The sequence below is a fragment of the Coffea eugenioides genome, chromosome 4 (assembly GCF_003713205.1).
Source record: "Coffea eugenioides isolate CCC68of chromosome 4, Ceug_1.0, whole genome shotgun sequence".
NCBI classification, from domain to species: domain Eukaryota; kingdom Viridiplantae; phylum Streptophyta; class Magnoliopsida; order Gentianales; family Rubiaceae; genus Coffea; species Coffea eugenioides.
The window spans coordinates 29,166,994-29,175,245 of NC_040038.1; positions in this window are offsets into that span (position 1 = coordinate 29,166,994).

Consider the following 8,252-nt stretch of genomic DNA (forward strand, 5'->3'; position numbering starts at 1 on the left):
GATGACTTTTCTGTATTTGGATCTACTTATGATCATTGCCTTAACAATTTAGATCTAATTTTGCAGAGATATGAAGAAACAAACCTTGTACTCAATTGAAAAAAAATGTCACTTCATGGTTTGTGAGGGTATTGTTCTAGGGCACAAAATTTCTTCACAAGGTATTGAGATAGATCAAACCAAGATAGAGGTTATTGAGAGAATGCCTCCACCTACCAATGTGAAAGGCATTCGAAACTTTCTTGGACACAGGAAATTTTGATAGGGTGTTAATTGTTAGTAATTTTATTGTTAATTTTCCCCTTTGTCCTTGCCAAATATTGTTTAAATTGTTAATATATACTTATTTTTGGTATCTGGACGTAATTTCAGGGAATGGAGCAGAAAACTACCAAAAAGAAAGGAAACAAGAGACAATTGGGCTAGGGCCCACCTTCTGTACTTCATTGGCTCAAGTCCTACGGGAGATAGCATTAGTAATCTTTTTTTGGCTTCTAAGAGGATCATCGGCGGGGACCACGAGAGGAGAAAAGGCTTTTCTTCATTTGGCCTTTAAGAGAAAGAACGTAGAGAGGCTCAAGACAAGAAGAAGAATTCGGCAGGCTTGTGCTACTTCGTGGGACCAAAAAATTACATTTTCGGCTGCTGATGAAGAGAAGACTCGTACTTGGAGTCCTACTATCAATAGGAAGCAATGAGCAATTCGGCAGGGCATTCTTCTAGTAGTTTTTGGACTCTAAATTTCGGCGGGGACCACGGAGAGAAAGCATTAGGGATTAGTCATTTTGGCTTTAAAAAGAAAGAAACGTACAGGCGGCTATTATCACTAGTTTTTAGGGAGTTAGCTTTTTAGCATAGTCTAGTTTGTCCTTTTTTCTTCTTTGCCGTCTCTTCTAGGAGGACGGCGGAAACATAGCTTTGTTTTAGAAAATGACTTCTGCAATTTCGCATGGTTGTTCTCCGTTAATGGAGGACTAACCTCCTACTTCTAGTCAAGGGGACAACTGAAGATTTGGTTCAACAATTTGTAGACACCAAATTTCTGTCGATTTTTAATATTTTCTCAAAATTTTCTATTTAATGAATTATTTATTTTTTAGCATTTTAATGTGCATTTTTCTCAATTTTGCAGGTTTGTTTAAAAAAAAAAAGAAGACAAAACAACAACAAAAATAAAACTAAAAAAAATAAATAAAAAAAATAAAAAAAAATAAAAAAATGAAGTCAAAATCAAATTATTACTAAACTTACACATTTTCATCATTTTCCCCACAAAATACACTTAACCCATTCCTACACTCAACTTTCTTGTCATTTGGGTAAAAAAAATAATCATTTTGACAAAACACACACACAAGCTCCTCTTTTTCTCTCCCAATGTACATCTCTCGGCTCTCTCCCTGACAGAACAGAAGAAAGAAAAAAAAAGCTCCTTCCGGCTCCCTTCCCTCTCCCAATATACACACACAGAATCAAACACAAGAAGGCAAGCAATCGGGCGTGAGGAGATTGGAATTTCATCAAAATTTTAACTAAGGTCATAAGAGGTATTAACACTTCCATTGAACTATTTCCCATCTTTTCTATTTATCATGTTGAATTCATGTATTATTGGTTGTTCCTGCTGTTTTCTTGTTGTTGCTGCTGGTGTTTGTTGAAATTTTGGAGTAATCCACGAATGATATTAAGGGAAAAGAAATGGGCCTGTGAATGCATGTTAAATGCTTGATAAAATGCCGAAATGGAAAAACGGATTAAAAAGCTGAATATTGTGCATGTTGTTGTCAAAATGGGTGACCATTAACTAGCAAAGATCTGAAAATGTTGGGATATCTAAATATTTTGGAGTTTTGAGCTTTAAAGGCATGGAAGTATTTTTCTTCATTTAGGGGCTGTTTTTGCTTTAATTTAGCCTTTTTATGTTGTTTCTTGTCAAATAAAAAATCATAGTTGTATTGTAGAAGTTGTAAGAGTGTTGTAGTATAATTTTCATGATTTTTGGTGAAGGTTTAAGGGGTTAAAAAAAATAAAAACTGAACTGATTTCTTGGCATTTTGACCACTTTTGGGTCATCTTTTGTAAAAACTAACTCCGAAAATGGAATCTACGCGAAAAATGGAGTGGGGAGGTGTATTTTGAGGATTTTTGGTGGCCGGAGAGGTCACCGGCGGTGGCGGTCGGCGGCGGCGGCGCCACCGGCAGCCTCCATGGCCACTAGCTGAAGAAGCTTCAGCTGGCCGAACAAGAAGAAGAAGAAACGATTGGGGAAGGAAGAAAAGAAAGGAAAGAAAGAAAGAAGAAAAAAGAAAAGAAATTGGGCTAATGTTTTTTTTCTGATGGGCCAAGAGTTAGTTTTGGTTGGGTTTTGGAAATGGGTTTTGTTTTATTTTTTTGGGTTTCGGTTGGGTTAGAAGGTTAGAGCCCATGCATTGTTTTTGTTGGGCTTGAGTGATAAAAAGATGGGCTAGCCTGCTCGTTTGGCTTGGACTTTTGGCTGGGCTTAGGCAGTGTTCGGCCCAAAGAAATAAAATGATGGCCCGATGGCCTTTCCTTGCCCAAATCAGAAATCGAAATTTTCACTTTAGCCCCTGACCTTTGGAGTAGTTTCACTTCGGCCCAGAACATTTTAAATTTGTTTCACTAAGGTCCTTAATTTAATTGCATTTTGGTCCTTGAATTTTATCTTTCATTTAATTTTGACCCCTGAACTTTGGAAAATATAATTTCTGTCCCCAACAGTTTTTCAATTTTTGCAATTCAGTCCCTGATGAATTTTGACTCTCTTTATTATGATTGTTTCTTTTCTTTAATAGCTAATTATGCTACTTTTGAATATACTTAACTTGTAATTTTTAGATTTGCTTAAATTTCTTTACGTCTGACATATTAGTGTGAATTTAGTGCTTGTATTATTATTTTCTTTTTCAATTAAATTGGTGCCATGATCCTTTTGTTCATTGTGAGTATAATTAGGACAATTTGACTCCATTTAGTCACCACTTCAAACGGGAGGTACTCCTATTTTATTATTTCAATGTCAATTACGTGCTCTTATGTGCTCCTATGTGTTCCTATGTGTTTATATATCTTTATATGCTTTATTTATTTGATTTAAATATTCATTCAAATTTTCTTACATATGTTTCAGTTAATTTTTATAATGATTCGAGAGGCATTTAAATACCTCAAAATGTAATAGATAGGATAATTAGATTTATTTCATTATATTTTTCCTTTCTAGATTGTAGTTAGGCGCTCCCCGATGTAATAGATAGGTTGCGTGTTTATGTGGCTTATGTGTTATGTGTTTTATCCGCTTTTCTTAGGATTTTGGCATCTAGATATTATGTTTACGTGTTATGTGCTACGTGCTCTTATGTGTTTATTTGTTTTAATTTATGCTTTATTTGTTTCACTATGAATTGTTAATGCATGATGTCACCACACTAGTCCAACGCTAGTTGTGGTTTCTCCCTCCGCTTACTTGCTAGTCCAACGCTAGTAAGGACTTTTAGAAATGGACTAGTCCAACGCTAGACCCTTTAGGTCATCTTGCGCTAGATTCATCTTTGTATGCTATTCACTACATTTTCATGCATATTTTCATTTTTTAGGATCTTTTCTCATTTGCATGATATTCCCTATTATATTATCCCCTACCCGCTATAGGTGCTAATCATGTCATTTAGAATTGCATCTCATTTAAACTAGTTCATTTGCTTGTTCATGTTAGGATAATTATTTTTCAAACATGGGAAATGGGTGATTATAACTTTCTAGTTTAAGTACCCTATTAATCCATGTATAAGAAAATTATGTCACGAGTTTTGCCTCCCGTACCCTTTATGTTGCATTCTCCTTTTCTTTGATCACTTATATATGTATATAATTTAATTTCTTTTATTTTATTTTAATTTCATCATTTGCATATTCGTGACACTTTCAAGGAATCATTTTGGCCTTCGCAATTAATGCGATTGGTTCAATTAAACCCCTTGAATGAACATTTTGTCCCTTTCGATATATTTAGATTTGCATCCATATAGGAAACATCCAAATATGATAAAATTAAGGGTTAGATTAGGAAAATTTTGACTAAACCTCGCAACTAGCTTAGACTAGGTTGAAAAGGTGCCTTAGGTTTGAGTCAATTGAACCTTTGCCTTCCCTTTCTTCAACCGTGACTCCCGAACCCATTTTCTCTTGTTTTCAAAGACCTGGAGTTGTCAAAAAGGGTTTTATTTTATTTTACTTTATTTTTGGGTGACTTGGTACACCAAAACTCAATACCAAGTGGCGACTCTTATTTTTCTAAAAAACCCTTTTAAGACTAAATTTTGGACCCAAATTGTCGCATTTTTTTTAAGTCCCATTCTAGGTCCTTTGTCACTTGTTTTAAAATAAAATCACATCTTTTTATAAACACCTTCTTTTTTCCATCGCGAAAAAATGGGGCGCGACAACTTGGCGACTCCACTGGGGACGTTAGAGAGTCCAAGCACTTGGTTTAGTTGTCTTTTCCCTTTTTAACACTTTTATTTATCAAATTTGGATGTTTTAGGTTGTATTTTTCTTTTTTAGGATGTTTTGCATGTCACACTCGTATTCGTTCCTTGTCTTTCGTGTATGTGATGAATGGTTTATTCATTTACTTATTTGTCACGCGCTTTGCATTGCATTTGGGTGGGGGGATAATACCCTAGAGCCTCGCGTTGGTTCTCGATCCCTCCCCTCCAAACCAAGCACTAGCATACGTGCATACGTTTTATTTTTTATCCCTTATTTTTTTTTCTTTTTAGTGGCTTGTCACGCCACTCCACCTTATTAGGATTAGGCGACCCACTTGGACGTGTGATCGCGACACGATGTGTGCGTAGCATGTTCCGAGGGGTCACTCAATCTTCCATTTTAAACTTTGGGTTGATAGCCTTCAGTTTTTAATCGAAGATTGAGGATATTTGATAGATTCACTCAAACACGTAGCCGTGACACGATGTGTGCGTAGCGGTGTTTGGGGAATCGCTCGAGCCACCGACAAAGACCCTTGGGATTGATGACCCTTGGTTACGAGTCTGAAAGCTCGGGGACCTAAAACCTATCAGGTCTAGATGCATTAGTGAGCCAATACCTCATGCATCCATGATAGTTTACCTAGAGTAGAGTCTGCCTTACCTTATTAGGGACACTATTCACGAGAGGAGGGATCCAACCCCTATTTTCCTTTTATTGCTTTATTTTTTTGTATTGTTTTGCTACAATGTGTTATGTGTATTTATCTGATTGAACTAACTTTTCTTGGTTCTTGTTTCCATTGCATTCATAAGCCCTAGGAAATAAGAGTCCTGGCATAATACTCTTTAGGAGCCTACCCTAATTGATGTGACACGTTTAAATTCAATGCTTCTCATTTGCAGCATGAATACATTTCATTTTAAGCTCACCCCGGCATACAAAAAGAGGTTCCTTTAGATCACGTTTCATTTATGTACTGCATATTTATTTGCTTTAATAAACTGGCATCATGCATCAACTATAGAGGGAATGCCGCATAGGGGATCCCACGTTAGAAATAAGCCACTCTGTGTCTCGGATATGTAATCCAATGAGACTTGCACGTTTATATTTTTTGTACCATCCAAAAGGGGTAGTGCACAAGGTAAGGTAGGATTCGATCCCTTCCGTGTGACGGCATTGAGAATGATGGAACAGTTTTTACGCATTAGAATATGAGCCTTTAATAATCACTTTTTGGCCATTTTATCAGAATTGGTAAAAATTCCTTGCGTAAAGGACATTAAATTGAAGAAATTCACAAATTTCTCATTGTTGAGATGATATGTATGTTAAGGCCAAATCTTGATTTCCGAAGGCTCATAGACTAATGAATCATAATGAATTTTTGAAAATTTTCAATGGGTAGACAATTCAATCAATTTTTGGAATAAACCATCAATTGCATTGGACCATTTTATTCATCAAATTCATCCAATCCATTTTTTCCTATTTCTTCACTTTTAGGACTAAGTCAATTTTGAATAAATCATCAATTTCGTTTGATCAATTTACCCTTTTTTAGGATGATTCGGTCAATTTTGAATAAATTAAATTTCATTCAATTCATGTGACCAGTTTACCTATTTTTAGGGCAATTTCATTGATTTTGATAAATCATCAATTTCATTCATTCCATTTTTACATCTAAGATGATTGAATCAATTTTTTTTATAGATCATTCGATCCTTACAATTTTGCTCATTTTTAATTTCATTTTCATTCAATTTCATTTTGGATAAATCATCAATTTCATTCTGTTCATTTGGTCAGTAATCCAGTCGATTTTTGAATAAACTGTCAATTCTATCCAATCCATTTGACCAATTTATTCATTTTTAGGACAATACAATCAATTTTGAATTAATCATCAATTCCATTCAATTCATTATTCATTTAATCAATTTTAATTTTTTGAATAAATTCTCAATTTCATCCAATCCATTGGATCGGTTTTATTCACTTTCAGGATAATCCAGTCAATTTTTGAACTAACCATCAATTTCATTCGATTCATTTAACCTATTTATTCTTTTTTTAAAGTTTCGATCTATGGTTCACCGAAGAAACTAGTCGAGACATTTCAATCCTTTTAAAAGTAAGTTTTACACACTAAATTGATTTTGATATCATTTTTTTATGTGTTAATCAAAACAATCAATCCATTCGGACTTTGTCCTCATTTTGTTAGGACAATTTGTCTCTTGTCACTCTAATTATCCAGTTTTTTCAAAATTGTCTTTTCATTGAATCTCAATAAGTCGATCGGATCCATCAGGTATTGTATGGTGCTTACCCCAGAGGATTGCATTTTTCATACTAGGCCAACTCTTGGCATAAAAGGGTTCCCCCATAGGACATGCATACCGATTTTGCAGTTTTGCTTACTAACTCTGGGTATTTTGCTTTTATTTTTTCTCCCTCCCCTGCATTTATAAAAGTTGTTTCAACAAGGTAAAAATATTTTTCCTATATCTGATAATATTTTTGATCTGATAAATTTTGAAAATTACAAGTGTTACTTGATTCTTGGGCAGATCCTACAATGTAAAAAAAAAAATTGAAAAAATGATGATGAAAAAAATGAATGAAAAATCCATTTGGAAACGCTAGTGTAAAGTATCTCAAAAATCTTTTGATTCATTGTTTCTAATAATTTTGTCTCAAAAAGATAGAAGAGAAAGTGTATATATTTGAAAGTATATTCTTTTAGAGATTTTTATTTGCTCACATGTATTATATTTGAAAAAAAAAAAAATTTCAAACATTTGAATAATAAAGTTTTTATTTAGACAATTATTGTTTTGTATATATTCATTCTTTATTTGCTCATTGAGAGATTTCATGATAGATTTTAAGGAATAAGGCTAAATTGAAATTTTTCGACCTCTTGTTCGAAATTCATGAGTGCATGTCAAATTCCCAAAATTCTTTGCATACCCTAGATTTGTGGCCTAAACTATTCAATGAGGATAGTCGGAAATAAAAGGGGTCATTCAAATTTGATAGCTTGTCATAAAAGATCAACCCCAACACTTTTCATTTTCATTTTTTGTCCACTTTTATTGAACCTCCAAGATCAATCGCATTGGCTGACTAGTTTCAAAGTGAGATAATTTTTTTTTTTTTCGTGAAAATGTCCGGTGTGTCTAACCAGATTCAATCCACATCTAAGTGAAAGCAAAAATGTACATTACTTCATATTTGTTTTGAAAATTTGGAATGATACTTTAGGCTTTCGTCTCTCTATCTATACATATTCTATCATTTATTTCCCCATTTGAGACTTCAAAAAAAATAGAGTTTCGTTTCAAATAAAAGCCTCAATGATCATGACCCTCCACGGAAAAATTTTCGAATGTCAAATAGAAATGGGTTTTTTCCAACGGGTTATTTTTTACTTTGGTTGTCATGAGAAATAAGAATGATGCTTTGGCCATCGTTTCTACCATCTAAACACTCTTATCCTTTGCATCCTCATTTGAGCCTAAATTGGTGGTTCGTTTCAAAAGCACTTATGATCGCACCCCCACACTGGGGAAGTAGATTTGAGAATTGAAAAAATGGCAAAGATGCTCAAAATTTTTGCAAGAGAAAAATTACAAGTTGGGGGAATTTGACTCTACCATTGATATTTTGGTCTTCAATATCAAAAAGAAACAGGGGCCATCTACACTCCAAATTAGGGAGTTTTCAATTTT